Source organism: Oryctolagus cuniculus, chromosome 1 (assembly GCF_964237555.1).
Source record: "Oryctolagus cuniculus chromosome 1, mOryCun1.1, whole genome shotgun sequence".
NCBI classification, from domain to species: domain Eukaryota; kingdom Metazoa; phylum Chordata; class Mammalia; order Lagomorpha; family Leporidae; genus Oryctolagus; species Oryctolagus cuniculus.
In genome coordinates this window covers 114541101-114563660 of record NC_091432.1, presented here as the reverse complement: position 1 = coordinate 114563660, position 22560 = coordinate 114541101, and the positions used below count along the sequence as shown (strand labels likewise).

At 42.3% G+C, this 22560-nt stretch overlaps 1 protein-coding gene and 1 non-coding gene across 2 annotated transcripts in view; both read left to right on the top strand.

Annotated features, from left to right (window-relative positions):
- Positions 1 to 21774, top strand: part of LOC138843476 (uncharacterized) — a 287086-nt gene extending 265312 nt beyond the window's left edge. Inside the window, exons 8-9 of the transcript XR_011378215.1 lie at positions 5764 to 5914; positions 6435 to 21774. The gene's annotated coding sequence lies outside the window, so the exon portion shown is untranslated. The remainder of the gene's footprint in view (positions 1 to 5763; positions 5915 to 6434) is intronic.
- On the top strand, positions 11136 to 11197 carry MIR125B-1 (microRNA mir-125b-1). The gene has a single exon (NR_162514.1). It is a non-coding gene; the product is annotated as a microRNA mir-125b-1 (primary transcript).
- Positions 21775 to 22560: the final 786 nt, after the last annotated feature.

The window sequence follows — 22560 nt, the reverse complement described above, 5'->3', positions numbered from 1 at the left end:
CATGGAGAACTCCTTGAGAAGTGTCAAATATGCCAAATGTGAAACCTGCGAGGTAGCAGTCTCCACCTTTGAAATATTCTTCAGCTTCTCCCCAGAGTACTCCCTATTCATCCTTCCCTGTTTTAATCTCAGCACCAGTTGTGATACTGCCTCTGCACCTTGAACCCAAAAAACGTGACTCAAGATAGGTTTCTATGTTCTTTTAATTTTATGAATTCTACCTACTCAGCATTTTTCAAGCTCATCTATTTTACAAATGCTAAAGTGAATTTAAAAGCGTCTAGCTGAAGCTCTGTACTGTTATTCCTTACTAATGGGGGAACCAAGATGCACGGGGTGTGATTACACAAATGCACTCTTTGAATTTGAGGCAATTCATACATACTAGTTCATTTTCCCCCAACATGGCTGAGTTGAGAGACCTAGATTCTATTCTTGGTGCTCTAACAACCTTCCTAGGAAAACCACTTAGTCATTATCTGCCTCAGTTCCCAACTATGAAACAGTAATGATAGGAGAATATTTGCTTCTCCCTCTCCTTATCCTAAACCTTTAGAATCTAAAGAGCTAAAAATTTTCTCAAAATCCAAAGACTGAACTTTCTGAAAAGTCTGAAAGTGAAGAAGCATGTGCCTTGACTTTCCGAATATGAATGAAATAGTGAGAGGCAGTATTAGAAAAGAGTTTGGAACCCCCAATATCCAATTCGTAATCTCATTTCTCCTTGTCATTGTCTCCGGGTCATGGCCCTGTTTACCTCTCTAAGTTGGAAAATGCTTAGCAATCTGGAGATGTTGGGTACTATTAAAGGGTCTGGTCTCCTAAAAACCACAGATTTGCTCAGCCAGAATATCTCTAGAAAGCACAGTGTCAATGAGACGGGACTTGAAATAATAATGCTCTTGGCTTCCAAAGCTTTATCCTTCCCCCACCTCTTCCCTGTCCTCCACAACCTCCTGGCTGTGTGTAGAAGACTCAAAAAAATACACAAATGATTCCAGACCAGGTCCCTGACCTCCATCTTTGGTTGAATATCATCTCTGGGCTCTTGGCCTTGCAACCTCAATTTTCAGAAATCCCAGGGGCAGAAATATGCCTTGCTTGCCAGCCTAAACCTAATGACCGAATGGCAGGGAACCTAGACCAAAATAGAACTTGGCTCTTAACATGGCATCCTTCAGCCAAGAATGTCATCTTGTCATCTTTATAAGTCAGCCCCAGTCCTCTTAGCGCTCAGGTAATCTCACCTTTTGGAAGGGTATTGGCTCCCTTTCTATCCCTCTCTCTATTTATCTCTATACCCCTCTCTCTGTGTTCATCTACTAGAATACAAAAGTCAAGCTTCTCTCTGTCACCTTCCTAGACCCCAAAGGCTGTTGAAATTTGCTTTCCAGACACTAGCAGAGTCAGAGACCAGTGCACTCAGTGGACCACAGACTGCCTTCCAGAGAGCTCCACAAACCACTTGGGCCCATCATGTGAGTGCCAGCCTTTCGGTGGAGTCGGCTGCCAGGGAAAGTTCTCTGAAACTCACCCAATGAGGCATAAGGTGGCAACAGAATTATTGCATATGTTCCTTTCAATAAATAGTATTATATATATATATATGTGTGTGTGTGTGTGTGTGTGTGTGTGTGTGTTCACTGAAGAATTATTGATTTTATCTCATATTCTAAAAGGCTAATGAAAGCAAAAGACAGGGGGAGAGGTCTTCCATCTGCTGGTTCACTCCCCACATGACCAGAATGGATGGAACTGGGTTGATCTGAAGCCAGGAGCCAGGAGCTTCTTCCGGGTCTCCCACGTGGGTACAGGGGCCCAAGCTCTCGGGCCATCGTCTGCTGCTTTCCCAGGCCATTAGCAAAGAGCTGGGTCAGAAGAACAACAGTTGGGACACGAACTGGCAACCATATGGGATACTGGTGCCACAGGCATTAACCCATTACGCCACAGCACTGGCCCTGCAAAACAACTGTTACTAAGAAAATATCCAAGTATTTAGCCTAATATTGCTTAACCTGACACGGTGCTGGTGTGGATTTGGGGTATAAACTCTGCCTGTTGACTCCTTGGGAGACCACTTCAGCTAGGATTGCCTGTACCAAACACTGCCCCCTACTGGTGTATGGTCTCAATGCTTTAGCGAAAGGGCTTTGCTGAAGGAACAATACACGAGTAAGCTTCCCCTTCCCCCTCTCCCTGGGAGGAGTCTGTGAGTGAGGGATTTAGACAGTCTACATCTTATGTATGCTTGGAGGAGAATGACTGTGGTTACCCTTGAGAAATATCTCCAGCCTCTCCCCCCAATCACCACCACCACCACACACACACACACACACACACACACACACAGAATGCATTTTAGATCTCTGCTCTGGGTTCATATAATTAATATGACCCCAGCCTAGCAAAGATAATAATGCATTTGTGGCGAGACTCAATGGTGTCAAAACTCCACTTGTGAGTAAGCACCCGTAGAAGGTCAGGATGCAGGCCGTCCTAGTCCCCTGGCCGCCTCTGTCCAGACATAGGAATTGTGCAGGTGAACAATAGGATAGAGGCCAGCGTGCTGCAGATAGCAATTACCCACACTTCAATATTCTTTCCTTAGGCAAAATAAAGAATTGTCTAATCTTTCTGCAGAATACATGTTACGAAACCCTGGCGTCATTTAGGTCATATGGTCATGAACCATTTCTTGCTTCTCAACCTCTTTTTCTGAAATGAGGGCATCTGGGCTAAGTCACTTCTCTCAGATCTGGATTCACACTCACACTCTGAAGTGTAAGAGCTCTCCCTCCCCGAATGCCACCCAGCACAGTCCCTCACAGCCACGCCACCCTGGACACTTGATCACTTGACGAGGCTTCCTAACCCACAGAGCAGGGAAAGCTGACTGGCTGCAGACAGAACCATGTGGCTTCCGAGTCTGTAGAATGAATGAAACAGACACCAGGTTTCTGTTTCACAACCACCAGAAACACGGCTCTGAAAGGGACCCCAGCCACACTATAGTCTTAGAAAAGAAGGCTGCAAGTCACCATTTATTACATACTACTTTTTTTTAAAGATTTATTTATCTATTTATTTGACAGGTAGAGTTACAGACAGTGAGAGAGAGAGACAGAGAGAAAGGTCTTCCTTCCGTTGGTTCACTCCCCAAATGGCCCCACGGCCGGCGCTGTGCCGATCCGAAGCCAGGAGCCAGGTACTTCCTCCTGGTCTCCCATGCAGGTGCAGGGCCCAAGCACTTGGGCCATCCTCCACTGCCTTCCCGGGTCACAGCAGAGAGCTGGACTGGAAGAGGGGCAACCGGGACAGAATCTGGAGCCCAAATGGGATGCTGGCATCTCAGGGGGAGGATTAACCTAGTGCGCCACCGCGCCAGCCCCCTACATACTACTTTTATTGGCATTTTATCAAGCATTTTTCTAAGGGTTATTTAGACACGAACTCTTCTCTCTCAAGAACACACAATCGGAACCATATTAGCATAGAAATTTATTCAAAAACTATCGATCGAGTTCCTGCTGTGAGCCAGATGTGAAGCGTTGTACTGAGGATACAGAGGTGACCCTGTTACAGCCTCTCTCTCCGGGCTTAGAATACAGAGGTGAGAACAGCATAGGAGGTCGATGGTGGCAACACTACGGCGTCATTTTCTATCCTCTAGCTCAGGAAATTAGACTGCCCAGCACAATACCTGACGTAGAGCCAGGGACTCAGTAACTATATACTGGATAAAATAGGCAAACAGAAAGAATGACTAAGGGCTCAGAGAGAACAAGTAAAAGAAGCTGTGGGAAACGCATCTGAGGAGAAACTAAGCTAGACTGCAGGGAAACACTGTCCAGAGTGTTCATTTACACGATGACACGCGTCAAAGAATATGACGCTATGACCATGCTTATGGTGGGTTCTGGGTGCAAATCCCGTCAGTGCCACTCATGACCTGGGCAGTTCTAACTCTTCTGAACCTTAGTGTTCAAAGGCAAATTTGAGAGACTAAACAAGAAATGATCTGTGTCTGGAACAAAGAAGGTCCCCAATGCTAGCCCTTGGAGGAGTCGCAGGAAACAGAACTGCAACGTGGAAGGAACTGATGCCGGAGCAGTAGGGTTCAGGCCATGCATGTCTTAAGGGGAGGATAGCAGCAATGGGCCTGAAATCTTGACGCAGTCAAAGAGGGGTGCAGGCGCAGGTTCAACCCTGCTCAGACAAGGGCTGGGGGCAGAGGACTTTCGGGAGTTTATCTTCCTCTTCTAACCCACTCTGGAAGCCTGTTTGTATTCGGCTGTTAGCTGCAGAGCCATGTGCCCTGCCTATCCCTCTCACAGGACTGTATATATGTACTTTTCCAGACAATCAGATAATCTTAGGGTCTTATGATTTCACTGCTCAGTCGGATGCTCGAGAGAGACAAAGTGTCTGTGTCTATGACTTTTCTCGGAATTCTTGCCTTGATTATCTTTCATTGCTTTTACCTAAATATCCACAAATATACCAGGTTCCTTTCTTCTGTTCTTCCCTCCACCTGAGACCCTTTCTTGCTGCATTCATATTGTCAGGCCATTTAAAACACACACACACACATACACACACACATACACACACTACCTGTTCTGTACTGGCTTCAGCTCTCTTAGGTGATGCAGTGGGTGGCCAGATTTGCTTATGCAGGGGGCGGTGCAGGGCGGATAAGGAGAGAAAGAGACGCTAGCAATTAACTTTGGGTTTGATTCTCAGTTCAGCATGTGAGACAGAACACAGCAAAAAATGTCAAGCAAGAAATAAAAATGTTTTAGTTTGTAAAGGATGAAATCTGGGGGGGGTGGGGAATGGGCATTTGGCAAAGCTTTTGACACCACTTGGGTCATCCGTACCCCTGACTGGAGCTCCCAGGTTCCAGTCTCATCTCTGCTTTCAATTCCATTCCCTGCTAATGCACATCCTGGGAGGCAACAGATAATGGCTCACGTGCTTGGGTCCCTGCCACCTGCTTGAGAGACTCAGATTGTGTTCCCAACTCCTGGCTTCTGCCTGGCACTGCCCTGGTTGTTCTGGGTATTAGCGGAGTGAAAGAGCAGGTGCAAGATCTCCCTGTGTCTGTCTCATGCCTTGTCTCTCTCTCTCTGCCTTTTAATTTTTTTTAAAAGGAGCTACATCTCTAAAAAAAAAAAAAATAGAGGACGGGAGAACTAGAGGCATTTAAAATTCTGACGAGGAAGGGAAAGTGATTGATTGAACCTTTGAAACCGTGCCAGGAACCAAGAGCCAGGGGTGGTGGCAGAGGGGATGGCCAGGTAGGACAATTGAAAGGGAAATCTGGCTCCTTCCAGCACAGCATGGAGCGGGGCTACAGAATTTGCTGCAGTGGGAGGTGGGGCCAGTCTGGCACAGTCTGTGGGTTTGAAAGGAGCTGGGCGGGTTGGAGAATGCCAGTCAGCCTTTGTAGTTCTCAATTCAGAGAGGGGGTGACAAACACTGGGCTTCAGGTCAGAAGCCTGGCTGGGGTGGCTTTTAGAGAAATTTTCCCTCTGCTACCAAACTCTTAAAATGTGCTCATCATTCCCTTGGCCTCCAATCACAGTACAAACACGTGTCCTGGAGGCCGGCCTCCAGCGCAGATCTCTGCAGTGGCACCTGTTGGCTGACTAATGGGGGTCCTTTCCCTTTCGTATCCCCTAGAAGCCGGAAACTGGGCTTGAACACAATATCTTTGCATATTTTCCTTCACCCTTCCTGCATGCTTGCATCTCCCAGAACCCTAGGGTTAATCCCCAGGACAACCTTGCTTTGAAAGAAAAAATGTGGTGATCCTACTTGAAGATGTGGATCCGGGGGCCTCTGTCTGTCCTGCCCTAGCCAGACCCACACAGCCGGCTCAAGGAGATGGACCTTCAAAGAGAAAGCAGTAAGTTTTTGTTGTTGTTTGTTTTCAAGGCTTGGTTGCTCTCCAGAATTAGGGTCCCTGAAAGCATGGGGTATTTTTTTCCCTATCCTTTCTCCCCCCACCCCTTTTCTTTGCCAGCAAAAATAAATAGCACCCCTTTCTCCTCCTGGGAGTGATTCAGAAAGCAATTAAATGCAAAAGTGTTTCTCCATTCCTGCTCGTATCCTAGGTTAAAGATATCTGAGGTTGATCTGTGTGTGCCTATTCTCAACACTGTAATATTTTCAAACATATCTGCGTTTGTTACAATAATTCGTACGGATGCTTCTGCTCCGGAACAGACACTGTGTGACTGCTTAGAGGATTGTCAGAGGCAGGATTTGTCCCAGAGCTTGCAAGAATGTCTGCTTTGGGGCATTTTGTGTGCACTGCCGCTCCTCAAAGGCAGGATAGAAAGACTTTGAAGGAGGGTGTGGTCGGGCTGATTCAGCTTCCTCCCGGCCCATCTCTGACTCCTTCCTCCTGCTCCTCCCTCTCCCAGCCAGTCAGATCCAACCTGAGCCTGCTGCCGACGAAACGCCATCCATCGTGCTGTTCCCATACAGCCTGGGTTAGACTCTGTCAGGTAGGAGACTACGCCCCATCATCAACTCATTATGTTTGTGAGCTCAGCGTATTTTTAAACCAGGACATAGACCAGACAATAGCATCTCTTCTCTCAGCTTCTCCCATCCTGGGATTGGCTCAGGTAATAATAGCACTAATAATAATAATAATTAATAAGACTGCTGTGAGAAGCTTTTTGCATATTCCTTCTTCTGAGAGACTTACAGATGTTAACTAACGCATTTTCACCACACTCCATCCTAGGAGGGTAAATAGTCTTGACTATGCTGGCCGATACATACGTGTATGCTAAGAACAGCCAAATTGTTCACTTATCTATCATGGTTCACTCGATAGAGTAGCTGGTATTTTTAAAACACCCATCATGGATATAACAATTAGAGATATGCTTTTGTTAACAATGCCACTACCCACTTCTAGCGTACCCTTGGGTACCAAATAATTACCCAGTTTGTGTGGTTATCTAGCTCACTAATTACCCACAGAAATTGGGGTCAGGTGTTAACTGCTTGAAATAAGTATCCTCCAAAGACATCACTGAGTTGTATAGAGAAAATGATGTGTTCATAGCAAAACTTTGAGAAGTCAGATATTTGTGTATCTCTGTAAGCAGAGTGAATGGAGACAAGGATAAATTAGCTTAGCGTGTCTAAATCATGCTGAACTATTGTTGCAAATTCAGAGAGATTTAGGAGAGTCTTGGGAAATCTCATTCTCTATTTGCTTTTCCTCGTGGAAGACGGGTACAGTGACAAGATTCTCGTAAACCAGGCTTCACATCCAAGTACACTAAGACAATTGATGATTCTGGTGAGGGATGATTCATTTTGGTGTTACAGGGAGGCACCCAGTGAGTCAAAGACTTTTTTTTGACAGCTCCACCCTTTATGATTATTATAGCATGTTTCTTTTTCTCCAGCAGTCAAGTGCAAACACCCTGTTAGTGAAATTGCAGAAGATCCTAACCCAGTCACCGACTCCTGGCAACTGTCCCTGCTGTCCTCCCTTCTCTTCCTTATCCCCCCTCTCTGTATCTTGTTGCCTGCACATCTCCTTACCCTGCTCCTGGGCCTCCAGCAGTGCTTCTGCAGTCTCACAGGCAAAGACAAAGCACCATATATGTCAGAACTGAGCACAAAGACGCCACCTTTCAAAAACACTGGCTTGGAGGAGACCTGTGTCATCAGATACCTTCCTTGCTATTTACGGAAGCCCGCATCCTATTTCTCACATATTTCCTGCATGCTTGGCACCAAGAAAATTGGGTTAAGATGGCAATATACCCACTATGTGTACAGATAGGTAGAGACCCTCATGCGCAGACTATGTGAATAGATAAGTAGAGACCCTCATTTGTGGGAGACACCTGCTCTCAAGCAACCTTGTGTTGAGAGCTTTTAACATGGGTGCCAGCGGAAACCATAGAAGACACTCCCCTAGTAACCCAGGATGGCTTTCTTTTTTTTCTAGTGCCTCTTTGTGTGTGTGTGTGTGTGTGTGTGTGTGTGAGAGAGAGAGAGAGAGAGAGAGAGAGAGAGATCTGACAGGTTACTTACCATTATCGAGAGACTTTGTGCTGATCAATGAAATACATATGTGTCTGATGGACCCTGGAGGAGGAAAATGCTTCAGGAAACAACAAAAATGTCTGCAGTGGAAGCAGAGGTGGGATGAGCTGCAGTGACTGATGAGTTCCTTTCAAAATCCAAGGGAACATAAGCGGTGAATTAGTACAGATTGCAAATACAGTCAATGAGTGAAACCTAGCCACTGCAAGGCAAGGAGACTTTTGGCATTGTAGTCATTACATGCCCAGAGGGTCTGTGGATCTTAAATGTGGCTATGACTCATTGCTCTTTTATCTGTCTAAATTTTGATTTCAAAGAAATGTTTGGGCATTGTTGACTTTCTGTTCATAAAGAAAACTCACCAGGGTTTGCATGCATCACCTGCATGCATACCTGTGTGTGTGTCTGTGTGTGTGTGTGTGTTTGAAATTCCCACAGGATGCAAAACAATTAGGCAGAGAACTATACTGTGATCTCTCTTCTTCACCCCCTCCCCCTTTTTTTCTTTTCCTTTTAGAAAACGTGATACCTGGTCTCGGGGTCTAGCAGGCTGAGGATTTTTTCCTATGTATATAATACAATGCCTGGCCTTCCCTCTGACCTGCCAGGGGTATTTTTGGTCTCATTAGTAGTCAGGGAGATGCTTTAGTGCATCCGGTGCTTGGAGTCAGGGATGAGACACGCTAAACAGAGCGAGGGAGCAAGCGCGAGAGGATATTAGAAGAGAGGCTTGTCTCCAAGATATGGAAGGAAGTGAGAAATGACAAGGCTGCGAGCTTTGTATGGAGGAGCCTGGCAGGGCGGGGGAGCGGCGAGCAGAGCCAAGTGATTCTCAGAATAGGGGGGAAGCCATAGAAGAGCTAAAGGTGATTAGAAGGGGATATCGATTCCTTATTCTGCCAGAGATTTCAGCAGGCATGCGAGGAATCTGCACCACGGTTGGCAAAAGGAGACCCGTTGCCTCCTGTAACCAGACACTCTGGCTTTCCAGGAGCCCAGGGAGAGAGCCGAGAAGAAAGGGGGCACTGTGGTCTAGGAGAATTCAACTTGTCGCTGATTTGTGCCTGACGCCTGCTGTCCGTCAGCAGCCTCCCTTACAATCTTTTTTTGCTCTCCCCCCCACCCCCTTTTTTCCTTGCCTTCTCCTTCTTCACTGAAGCCAAGGGGAGCCAGTAAAGATTAAATGTGCTTTCTCAAAGGCAGCCACTTCACGCTGCTATGTCGCAAGGGCCATTATTAGTATTATTTTTAATAGTAAAAGAAAGGAGCGAGAGACACATTGAGAGAATCTAGGGATGATGACGGACTAGCGTTTCCGAGACGAAAAGGCAAGGGGAAGGTAGAGAAAAAGGAGAGACCCCGAGCTGATCGGAGGATTGTGCGTGAGAAGAACCTACCGAGGTGAGAAAAAAAAGTTGTCTTGAAGGTGTTGGGGCGGGGGGGTTGCCAAACAGGCACTGTACAGGAGGAAAAAGGACATAATTTAGCTGTCTTGCTGGCACGATTCTGTTTTCCAGCGGGGGGAGGAGGACGGCCTGGAGCTCTGGCTGTTTTTAGTTGCCTATGGAAATATCTAAAAAAACAGATACATATATTTAGCTTTTCTCGCAAGTACCCGCGGCCCCCTCCAGTGCCTTCTGCACTAGGGTTGCTTTGTCATTCTCTTTAAGCAGTCAGCCATCTACCTTGCTCAGGCCTGGGGGGAAAAAAAAAAGACCAAAAAAAGAGAAAGGAAAAGAGGAAGAAAAAAAATTTTTATTTAAAGAGCCGTCTTCCCCTCGGCTCCCCCTCCCTGCCGTTGCATTTTTGAAGGCGGCACAGGAAAGTCCAGCCTCCTGCAGTCGGAGGGGGCACGCGAGCACCTCTCAGGTACAGAGCAGTGGCTGTCTGTGACGACGGAGGGGAATAGTGCTCCGGATTCCTCCGAAATGTCTGCCGAGGGCTTCAAAGGATCCGCAGCGGGAGGTGGGGGCCGTAGCTCCCGAAGCGCAGCCACCCCTGCCCGCTCCGCGTCTACCAAATGACAGCCTGGTGCTCGCCCTGGGTGATTTGGCCTTGGTTTCGGCCAAGCAGCTGATGCAGAGGAGGGCCCCTTTTGCAGGACTGGGAGCGTGCACGCTAAAGAAAGAAGAAGAAGAAAAAAAAAAATTTTTTTTTTAACAAAGCAGCTCTGGGGAGATTTCTCTCTCTCTCTTTTTTTTTATTTAAAAATTTTTAACTGAATATTTTCCAAATGTGATCAGTCCCAGCCCCTCCCTCGACTCCCACCCAACTGCCTTTTTTTCTCTCTCTCGTCAAAGCATGAGCTACAGAGTTACAGTCTTAGATTCGGTGTATGGCTTCCTGCCCCCGCCTCTCCCTCCCCACCCCTGCTCTCCGTGCCTGTGGAAACACCTCGCCCAGCCGAGCGCGCGGCTGCGCGCTCACATTCCCCCCGTGCTCGGGATGGTGCCACCGGAGGCTGTGCAGCCCGGCTCCACTTCGGATGGGTGAGTTCAAAACGCTCTTCGCATTTACACTTTTGCAGCCTCCGAGTCCTCCTTCTTGGTCTTCTCCTTGGAAAAAGCCGATTTCTCTGATTTTTTTGCATGTGGCATGCCTGCCCTGGGAGAAAGAGATGCTTCATGCTTCGTGTTTTCTTTTCAGTCGTTTGTGCTAGTTGTACTTCCAAGCTTTGAAGAGACCTTGAATCCTTGCTGCAGAACGTGGTTTTAAAAACACCAACGCTTCTGGGTCTATTCATATTATTTTCCATTTGAGTAAACTCTGGGGCCCCAAAGCTTGAAAGAGTTTTATCTGATACGCTGACAATTGTATGTCCAGGTAGGTATGTATATGTGCTCTCGGCGGCGGTGCACGCGCGCGTGCCCAGATTCTATTTCCCTGGGGTCTGTATTTTGTGAAGGAAGCACACTTAGAGAGTGAGGAAAATCCCTACCACCTGTTTGTGGCATTTTTTAGTCACAACCCTGGAACAGAAATTGCCTGTCATTCTTGTTTTGCTTTGTTCTGTCTCAAGAAAGAAAGATTTCTTGCGCTCCTCTCAGTCCCTGAGACCCTAACTTGTGATGTTTACCGTTTAAATCCACGGGTTAGGCTCTTGGGAGCTGCGAGTCGTGCCTTTGCATCTTGGAAATTTGGCGGAACTTTTTTCCCCCTTTAAAGCAAAAACAAAAGAAAAGAAAGTTTGCGTGGAATAATTGAGGACACCTCTGAGGTTTTCATTGTTAGATGCAATCAGGTGACCTAAGAGTGACAGCTCCGGGATTTCTGCTAAAGTAGGTATCTATTCTGTTCTAACCGCGTGCTGGCTGCTGTGTGTATGTCTGTATATTCTCGATGCCTGAGGCGTGCGGAGCTCATCTACGCGGTCGATTCCTTGAGAGCAACACGCAGTACTATTCGAGCGTAACAAGAACAGCTCAGTACCTGGTGCTTGACCTCAGAACATCTCAGCTGAAGTCCCAGCATGCCCCATGCCTCCAACTTTTAAACTCGACAGTTAATCTTAAAATTGTGCCCAATTAAAATGGTCATGTGCATATATTATGTATTCGGTGCTTACACGTGTGTCTCATATGTGGCTAGACGGTGAACAGAGACACAGATAGGGGTGAACCCATAGATTGGGCTCAAATATTAATAAATAGCTTAAAAATTCTCTTCTTGCTGTTCTAGACAAAGGATGGAATTTATGGTGTTAACAAAGATTACATTTGTATTGCTTTGCAAGATTTAAAAAAAATTAAAGGAGGGATCGCGCCTCTTTGCTTGATGCCTTTTTAAAAAATGATATATTTGATGATTTTTAAAGTAATAGGAATCAGAAATATATTTTTAAATATATAAAATAAAAGAAACGCAACAGCACCTAGCCAATTCTTGTCTTCTTTAGGAGTGATTAATTCCTATAATGCTTCATTTAAAAACTGAAAAAGAACTGATCAGGATTTAAATTCAATCCAACAAAGTTACTTATAACGCCGAATGGTACATTTAAAATTATCCTCTCTAAAGGTGATTGTTTGCATTGCCTAGTTTGCAGTTTTCTAGCCATAACTTTTTGTAATAGAATCATTTCACTAATTTAGTTCTGTCTGGTAGTTGGGGAAGAGAAACAGTAACTTACCTTTCCTTTGTTGTGAAAAATTCCAGGATACAATTTCATTTCAACAATGTTAGAATTCATGGATCAACATTTCTCCTCTATTTTTGGAAAGGACCTAAATCAAACCTGACTCCAAATGCTTTCGTCTATCTAAAGCCTTTATATTGGCTGTAAAATCGTTTTATACAGTGGTTGGGAAGGTTAAGGCAACTGTTTTTTTCCTGTTGTTTTTGCAAGTATTTATTGCAATTTTACTCATTGATTCCAAATCGCAGTTAAGAAACCATTTTGTATCAGCAAACAGAATTGAGAAGAACTGTGCAACAATTGCACCATGTCTTTTGTTGAAACCTCTTGTGCAGTTGGAATATTTAAACATTACTTTCCATCCTTTCATAGTCCGAATGTGCTTCAAAGAAAAGAGTTATTTGGTTTTCCGAGTCATCTTCAGCTTATGTGCAGTGGGTTAATGATCTCACCCATCTGATGTGTATGCATGGGTATTTGGAAATTATGACAAGGCATCTATTTAACTTATAAAACTATATTACCCCACAATTCATATCAAATATTTGCAAAGCATTTGGTGATGTTCGAAGTCAAAACGTTATCTGCAGTCTATTCTTTGAAAATGTATCCATGGATCAATGATGCAAACATGCTAGATGTAATTCTTCTGTGATTTGAAATGATAACAAGATAGTAATTTAATACAAGTGTTTTGGTTTGTGTTCCAAGGCACTCTTTGGTGTTTTTTTTTTTTTTTACATGTTTTCAAGTGGATTGCTCATGTTCCTAGGATGCTATCATACAATTGATCATCCAGGCATTTAGGAGCACGTACGACACACAGGGGTCTACATTGCAGCAGGCAACTGCTCCCGTGTGGAGAAGGGCAGGTTTCTCAACACCCCTTCTTCCTCACGGAGCCCATCAGTGAAGTTCAGTGAAATGAATAACATAATTGGTGGTTGGTTCAATCACTCCCAGTCTAGACTAGCCCGGACGCATCAATTAGAGGGGGTTGTCTTTTAAAGGGAGAGTGCAACCGAAACAAGCAAGGCATTATTGATACTGGTCTTTAAAAGTGCAAATCCAGCTTGGCAGATAAAAAAAAAAATAAGGCGGGGAATTGGGGTGGGGGTTCTTTAGGGGAAGAAAAGAGAAAGAAATGGACTGGAGCTTGCGAACACAGAAGGACAGGAAGCTTGAGAGAAAAGGATGGATAATGAGTGAAATGAAAAGCAGCACCTCCTTGGAACACAGAACACACAGTTACAATTCAGTTCACAGCGCTCACTGGCTCACCGTCTTTTTAACTAGATTCTCCCCCCACCTCCTTTTTTTAATTCCTTTTTTTTTTTTTTTGCCTCTGTTTCCAAAGAAATGCTAGCTCAAAACCAATGTAGTTGGAAATTTAACAGCTCTAAGAAGCTCTAATGAGAATAAAGCCAAGTAAAACGAACCAGCTAAAAATTCCTTTTGCGACATATTTTCCCCTAAAGAAAAATACAGATGTTTATTTTCAAGTCTCTAATTCCACCATTTTTCAAAAAATGAAGCACATAAATGAACAGTATTCATTTTCAACGTAGCACCTGGGATCTAATTTTATAGGATAAGACACCGTTAGGTAAAGAGCTCAGAGTTTTCCTCTGAAAACTGTAAAATTATGAAGAATGTAACAAAAGGCTTTGGTGATTTCATAGGGTGTTTTTTTGATGGAAAAAAGACAGATGATTTAGGCAGTGTGAGGAACATATCAAGCCCCAGGGAAAGAAAATGTTTGATTGGTATTAATTAAAACACTGCTAATATATTCTAATAAAATCAAATTTAACATTCTAAACTAATCCGCCTGGTATGTCAAAGGAAAAGAAAAGTATTATCTTATTTGCATCTCTGCAATCCAAATGCACTTGCTCATTCAGCAGAATTAATTTTTATCACCAGCCTGTTTAATCTCTTCACAGATTTAGTCAAACTTATTCTTTCAAACTAAAAAGGAGCAGGGTGGGGACTTCATGCAAAGTGTTGGGAAGAGGAGTGACTGCATTTAGTCCTGGCCCTTTTTTTTTTTTTTTTTTTTTTTTTTTTTTTTTTTTTTTTTTTTTTTTTTACGGTGTTCTTTTCTGTTCCTTCGCTGTAATGCGGTGTGGAGGAGAACGGTGAGACGCCTCCACACCAAGAATACTGAATGGCTCCTTTTCCCTCTTTCTCTCCTTCTACCTGCTGGATCATTTAAGAATTTCGGTTGCCAAATTATACGAGTGGCATTGATTTACATGGCTGGTGTTGGTCTGTTGATTAATATCTAATTTCTTTTTCTAATTTCAGAATCTATTTTATTGCAAATTCCTAATGAAACAGACATCTCAGCCCAAACCTATTACCTTTTCTCAGTGATTTTCAACCATAGTCCTGAGAGAAAATCAGGGAGCGCATGTAAAATTGTATTCACTAGGAACTGAGTTCTTTGTTCTATTTTTGAGCCAAAACTTCTGCGGGAAATTTTCATACTTTTATGAAACAGCAAGTTTTATGCTCTTTATTGTTAAACTCTTACAACTGATAAAATGATCCCCAAGTGATTTTATGACCAAAACACTTCTCCCCTCGTTAGCCTACCATGACTGTAATAGCGCATGGAAAGATAGGCCTAATGCAAGAAATGAATGGACCTTAACTATCATGGACCAGATTTGTGTGTTTCTAAAGCGAAGAATTCTGCACACTGTCAAGGAGACGTAAACTACTGCCTAAACTACTGATGCTGCTGCCTTTTTGCTCCGTTGCCTTTTCAAGTCTTCAACGTAAAAGAGCAATCGCAGTTCGGTTTCACATGTTTTGTTCTATAATCCAGGCAATAAATGCTAATTAGTAATGCTCAAGGAGCCGACCATTCAGGGTAATTATCATAATTTACTTCTTCCTTGTTAAAGGCATTCCTTGCTGATTTAAAAAAAAATTAAATTGTCGTTTTACCATTGCACTGCAGTGGAAATGCACTGGAGAGGTGTTCAAGGTATAGCAAAACTGTTGTGGCTGCATTCAAAGTCACCAACATGTGCCTCTTAGCTTATTCCAAATGGAATTGCAACTTAATCTCCAAAAAAGAAATTCATGTAAATGCATAAAGTTTTGCGTGTGCGCCAAGAATGTATGATTTTATTTTACAAACCTCACGGCTCCTCCTTCTCGGCCCATCCCCTCTCTGAAACCACTTACTGAGCAGAACAAAGGAAACTGCTAACTATAGAGGCATCATTAAGTGTGAACAGCAACAGCATGATAAAGCATGTGATATGACAACATATTTCATTCCACAAAAGTGTAGATAATTAAATAATTCAATAGTAACCCTGACTAATTAGCAAAAAGATCTTAAAGGCAGAATCAAGAAAATGGAGCCAATCAACTTGAATAATATGCCTCATTCTCCAAGATCACCAATATATTTTGGTTATTTGATGATTGATTGATTCATGCAGAACGATGGGGACAAAAGCCCATTTCTCAAAGCAGAGCTTTGAGGTAGAGTCCTCTGTAGGACAAATTAATCAGCTATTTTAGAAGGGCTGAGTTGAATGCAGGGCTTTCTGCATTCAATCAAAGGTGTAATCTGCTATTCTGATGCACATTTCTCTTTATCGGTTGATCTAAAAAGATTATCGATCCTTAATTCATCTTTTCATGCCATTGTTTCGGAGTATATGTGTAGCCTGCCCCATATTTTCAATAGAGGAAATATTTAAGTTTGTTTCTTGTTGCTTGAGGCAAATAAGTGTCACATGCATAGAAGAACCAGGATAAATAACAGTGCTGGATATTATAGATGGTGGGACCCTCCCCCTTCCTTTATCAAGGTAATATTCCCAATGTTCATTGTTCATTGGTCCTTTAAGAGAGAGCTTCAGCTTTGACTTGAGGGTTGTAAGCACATTAAGGGGAATAATTCCCTTTGGATACCATACAGAAGGAGCCACCTGCAAAATGTTGATGCTGTTATTGAAGTCTCAAGTGGAATCAGCTTTCAAAAAATTAGATATTAGATACATCCGATATAATTTGCAATGTGTAATTATACTAATGTGCATATAGTTGTGTGTTGCTTTACATGTTGCCTACTTGAGTTTCTCCCCTCCTCCCCTTGAGCATTTCTCATCATTTGAAATGACTCCTGAATAGAATGTTTTTAAAGTCAGCTTATTTTTTTAAAAAACTTCTCATTAATTACTATAAAAATAAAGAAAACTTTATGGTCTATGTTTGTATGCAAGAATGAATTTATAGGACCTCGATGTTAAAAATTAATGACCTCAAAAAATTTATCATTGTGGACAGTGGCATTATATGTAAAATATTTGTTACTCTTTATTGATTTATGCCTCATCCTGACTTTGGACAACATGAAGTAATGCAGAATGTCAGAATAGTAAATCTTACTCATAAGAAATCCATTTCCTTTGTTAGAATAATGAGATAAAATGCCAGAGAAATGACCTCAGGCAGAGATCATAATTGTAATTTAACCAAAGTGATCAAAATAAGATCAATAATAAACAATTTCTTTTATTTTCCCCTTCATTTTGCATGGCACATGATGCATACTAAAATTTGACTTTAGGTCATTTAGGCATGAACACACCTTCCTTTTTGTTGTCTCAGCTTAACACCACAGGTCTACTGATGGCCCCACCAGAGCGTAGCTGATCCTCCAAGTAGCTGACCCCTGAAGATCTAACTATTAAGAAAAAACCCATGCAGAGTCACTTCAAGTTGGTTGGTCAGCCTGATACTTAACCATGTCAGTAGTTGAAGAAGCTCTTGATGTAAATTCACAGAATCATTACCATCAGATCACAGATGGACTCTGAGCAAGGTGGTACAAAGGTTCCAATTTATGCTCATGTATTTGGGAAACAAAAAGAATACCAAAGGAGGTTCTTGTTGAGAAGATACAAGATATTATATATTCCAATTAAGTAGGCATAGGGCCCCCAAAAAACTGATTTGTAAAATGTTTGATCATAATAGACACCTAGAATATGGTCATTTACATATTTATATTATTCATCCCTCAACATTCATTTTAATGTTGCAATCAGTGTTACAAAACAGACATTTTACATGGGCTATACCTATGCAGCACCAAGGCAATATGTTAGTAAGCTTTTTGCCTGCCCATGTATTTAAGGACTTTCCATTAATAGTGATCTGAATGAGTCTCAAAGAACAATGATGTGGAACAACCTTAATACAATCACATTTAATTTATTCACAAATGAGTCTTAGACATATGGATCAAAAACATAACACCCCATCCTCTTGTCAGTGTTCAGAAAGTCATCAATTCTTAAATCTGTGAGATGTACATTTAATTACTCATCCAGCATCAATTTTTGCATATTTGATTAGAACAGAGAACTAAAATTCTTTAGCACTATGTTATTTTATAGGTTACAGAAAAAAATATAATATACATGCCATCCAGACAGCCAACACCCTCAGCGTGTCCAAAGCGCTGTGATATGCCCTGGTATATCCCTGTTGGTGTGCCTAACTCATTATGCATCTTCATTAGCTAAGCAGAATAAAGAGGATGATAATAAAGGCTTCAGTTAATGAAAATCTGCCTGTAAAGTTTACTTCATTCACAATAATGTTTGTAACATAAAAGAGCAACATTTATCCAGCTCTTCTCGGATATCGTTATCTGTAAAATGAGTTGACTGGAGTCGTCGGGCTCTAAAACCTTCTCCAGCTCTAAGGGTTTTTGAAGCTTTTCAAAAGTGTGGAGGCAGAGGAGCAGCTCCAGGACCCATGATCCGGAGTCTATTTGTGCTCACAGTTGCCCTTCAATGTTATATTTGCTTCCACCTCCACGTTCTGTATTTACTAACATACTTTGCCTCGATGCTAAAATAGTGAAGACTGGAGTTCATTTTCAGGAAGGGGCAGTGACAGAAAAGAACAACAGCTGAGGAATGAAAAAAGCTACACAGTGGGAGAAGCAAATTCTTGATCTGAGTTCTAAGTCCATTTCCTTCAGTGTTCACCGGAGAAACCCAGACAAGCACCTGCTGTTCTATTCTGAGACCATAGTCTCTGCTCCTTCTGCCTTTCATGTACTTTCTTATAATCCAAACCCCCCCCCCCCCACCACCACCATTGGATTGACACCGTTCAGTTTCATGTTTTCCCTTCACTTGGTTCATTTGTCTCATGCTAATATTCCTTTCAGAAGCCTGTGACAGTTACATTAATACAACACACTTCCCAAATTAAATCTGAACATGTTCAAAGCCACAAGGAAACTGCCCCACCCCATTGTCTACAACCCTGCATGTGGAATTCAGTGAACCTGGCCTCCACGTCTTTGAATATGCTCACAGTCTGCTTTTCCATTGTGCACACTCTGTCTCTCTACCTCGCCAACGTTTCAGAAACCTTTTTCTTTCTCTCTCTCCCTCCCTCCTCCCTTCCTTTCTCCCTTCCCTTCCCACCCAAGCACCATTTGCCGTGTTCTGTGCCAGACACTGGAAATACAAAGATATATACAAAGAATTGACAGTTTACACCTAACAATTCTGGTAACTTCGTGTGCTCCTGCAGTACTAAGCAGTGAGATACAGACAACTATTGGATTTTGCCTTCAGCCTTTGGATTTATTTGCATGTGTCCTCGATTGTCCGGTGTTCTTTTGTTCTTTCCCCGTGTGTCCTGTTTCAGCAAGTTCCCTATCGGATAAACCTGAAGCTTTTCTTACAGAGCATTTTCTCCCAGAGTGATTTCAGTGGTGCTCTCTCACAAACACTCGGGCAGCACCATGGCTTGATGGATTCTTGATCGAGACGAACAATGGGAAAACGCTACCGTTGGCTCACCATGCAGCATTCAGCTTGTGGTTAGAAATAGCGTCGTCCCCAAAGTATGGTTCCAGCTGCTTATTTTTCTGAAAGAGTCACTCGGATAACTTTTCTGTGATGTGTTCTCTTATATTTTGAGTTATGTTGATGTTCTTTTCAGCTGCCCTTTTTTAGCCCCCTCCCCAGAAATTTCTTCCCAGTGAAAGGATCAAGGCTACAGGGGCTGCTGTGTTGATGGACCCTCCAGCCAGCTATGAGCTTGAAACAAAGAGTGCTCACCTGAAGACACCTCACCTGTCAAGCAGCCCACCCAAATGGTGCAGTGAAAAGCACTGAGTCTCTCAGAATAAGAAGCCATCTTTTCAAGAAACCATAAAAAAAACTTAATGACGTCATCTAGATGTCTAATGAGCCAAGAACATTCCCTCCCTTGTGTGTATTCCTCTGTTGGTATTCAAATTCATGTGACATTCAGTTTTTCCTAGTATTGATATGCTTATGAACACACTAGTTTTAAAATCTAAAGTTGCACAAATGTGTCCATGTTTTAGGGAACAAAATTAGTGCTCCATGTTTGATCTTAAGAGTGACCTAAAGACTAAAAAATGCTTTTGTACTAGCAATGTAGTCAGAGGCAATTCAAAGGGTAAAATAATAGTAGAAACTCAGACTGGCATATAGAAATATCACATTAATTCCACCTGACATCAACCAGTCAACCATTCTTTTTATCAAGCAAGTTTGGTTCTGTGAGATATAGCAACTGCTTTTAAAGAGCTTATATCCAATTAGACAAAATTATATGACCTTTTAGAAAGATAAGTAATGGATCCTTTCAGTAGATGAGAAGAACAAACTCTATAAACAACTTCTCAGAGGTGGTGACCATGAGTGGGAAAAACTGAGGAAAATATAAGACACCTCATAGGGTGTCAGACATTTAGAAAAATGGGAAGGAAGAGAGAAATAGACTCCTTTAGGTAAATGCAATGTTGTGAGCAAAGCCTAGGAGGGCGAAATCCACACGGTGAGTGCAAGGGGTTATGAAAAAGCAGGTCCAGATGACCTAACCCTAGACATTCAAGACATCTCTCTTCCTGTACACATACTTCCTAAATCCTTCCCCGAATGTCACTTAGAATTTGAATCATATTTTCCACTAAATCAAATGAAGGTGAACAGCAATGATATGGAGAATTTAGGATTTTTCTGTTAATCTGGAAGCAAATGGTATTTATTGAGTTCTCACTGTATGTTAAGCATTATGCATATTAACTTAAGCCTTATAAAGCCTGTTTAAAATAGGTATTATTATCCCTCATTTTACAAGAAAAATGATGTTTAACGAGATTGAGTAACTTGCCAATGTGCTATTTATGGGATTCACATTGTGATTGCCAAGTTCATGGTATAAAGCACTAAGTTACAGTATTGTGATCAATGCCACAATATTGCCACTTTTTCTATATATTCTGCAGTAAACAAAAAGCTTTTTCATTTAATTGTCACCTGAAAATTTTTCAGTTTCTGCTTAAATTGCACTAAAGCAATTGAATATATTTCCATGATAGAAAATGTAAAAATTTGGGGAGTAGGACTTTGTCATCATTTTAGACATTGTTGATGCTTTTTCATGAAATCTCAAAGTCCTTAAGAGAAAAAAGAAGACACTTTGTGTCACATATTGTAAGATCCATTTGTACAGATGAGATAAATCTTTAGTCAGTGAATTTACAGGGAGCTCTCACATCTGGATGTGGGAGAGCAAGGACCAGAACCAAGCCCTCTAGCCCACTCTGTGGCTCTTACACTACTCTAACCTGCCTAAATGAAGCATGAACTTGAATTTGTTCAAAGGAAACATTCTGCCTTGGTAATCAGGGAGATTGTGCTTAGTAGATTGCTTCAGTTCTGCACCACTTTGGCATCCCACCTCAATGTGAAAATCTCTAGCTGTGAGCCACCATCTTTAGATTCAGAAATTGTTAGTGATATATCCCCAAAGAACACATAATGGACAATGTCTTGAGTGATTTTTTATGTTATTTGGAATTTTTAAACTTCACCTGCATAAATCAGATCTTCTAAAGAGCATCTTCGCCAACTTTCCCTAAGTACAGAATATATTTGTAAGGGATTCTGCCTGAATGTTAACACATGATTGTTTCAATAGTGCATTAGACTTTTAAACTGTTAAGTCACTTGCTGTTATAATCCTCATGCAACTAGCTTAAGAATACTTCATACTTCATCCATACAAAGCTAGAACTGAGGATAGTTCCCTATTTTAACCAGCTCCTTTGCATTGGGTTGGCATTTAGTGATGATTAACAAGGTGGCCAGCGGGATCTCTTAGAGAAGTTCAAAATGCAATTCTATCTTGCAGAAGGTCAGGTAAGCTGGGTTTACTTCAGGGCAAACATCAGGACAAAAATGCTTTGAGGTGCTCGAATATTTGATTGTTGTAAATTTTCTCTTCTATATCCAAGATTATCAGACTTAGATCTCTCCTTAGCTCTGGTTGTCTTGTTTTCAAAGTGGTGATTGTGGGCCATATATTCACACAGTTCTCATTAAGGGAGTTCAAAAATAAACAGGATCCTTTTTTTAAAGACTAATCAAGCAGAAAGTGTGACTTTGTTGATATTTTATGAGTCTGTGTCATTTGTCCCCATCTCCCAATAAAAACAATGTCGCATCAACTGTGAATTTGTGTTGATTTCTTGGAAAAGTAGTCTCTCATAATTTGTCTTCACTAGTGTATATCAAAGCTAAATTTCAGGTTCTTCATGGAGCAAATAGCCTAATACAGTAGACAAATTTTGTTTTAGACACAGTTTCTCAATGATTCCATGTTACTTTTAAGTAAATAATGTTGTTATCTACCCAAGTCAGAAACCAAGAGGTGGCCCGTGTCCTTTTGGTTTCCACCTGTCATGACCAACTGCTCAAGTAATCATTTTGATTGATATTTCTTTCTGTTTTTCAAGCATGTTAAACTTTTCTCCATTTCCTCTGCTCTTATAGTAAAGACTGGACTATTCCACATGGACTATTGCATCCTATCTCCAGTTTTTCCCTCCACACTGCCAAGTGCCATTCAAGGAAACTACAAAAATGATTGCATCATTTCACGTTTTCAAACTCTATGCTGACTTTCCATTGCCCTTGAGATGATGCCCCAAGCCCTGCATGTCCTGGCTCCTGGCTCCAACAGTCTTCTCCGGACTCAGCAAGTCCCTCTCTCCTCCTGCTTCTCTAGGCTCTAGCTATCCATCTTTGCCTTTTCTTAATCTTCCCTTTCTATTCTGGATTCTCATACACACTTACCTTCTGCCCAACATTCGCTCTGCTACTGCTTCCAAACTCCATCACTTGTCCTTCATGGCTCATCCTAGAAGTCCTTTTCTCTTCAACATCTTCACTCCAATTGTCTGCCACGCCAGGACTAGTGTCTCCTCATAGGAGCTATCACGGTATTCTGTGCCTACCTAT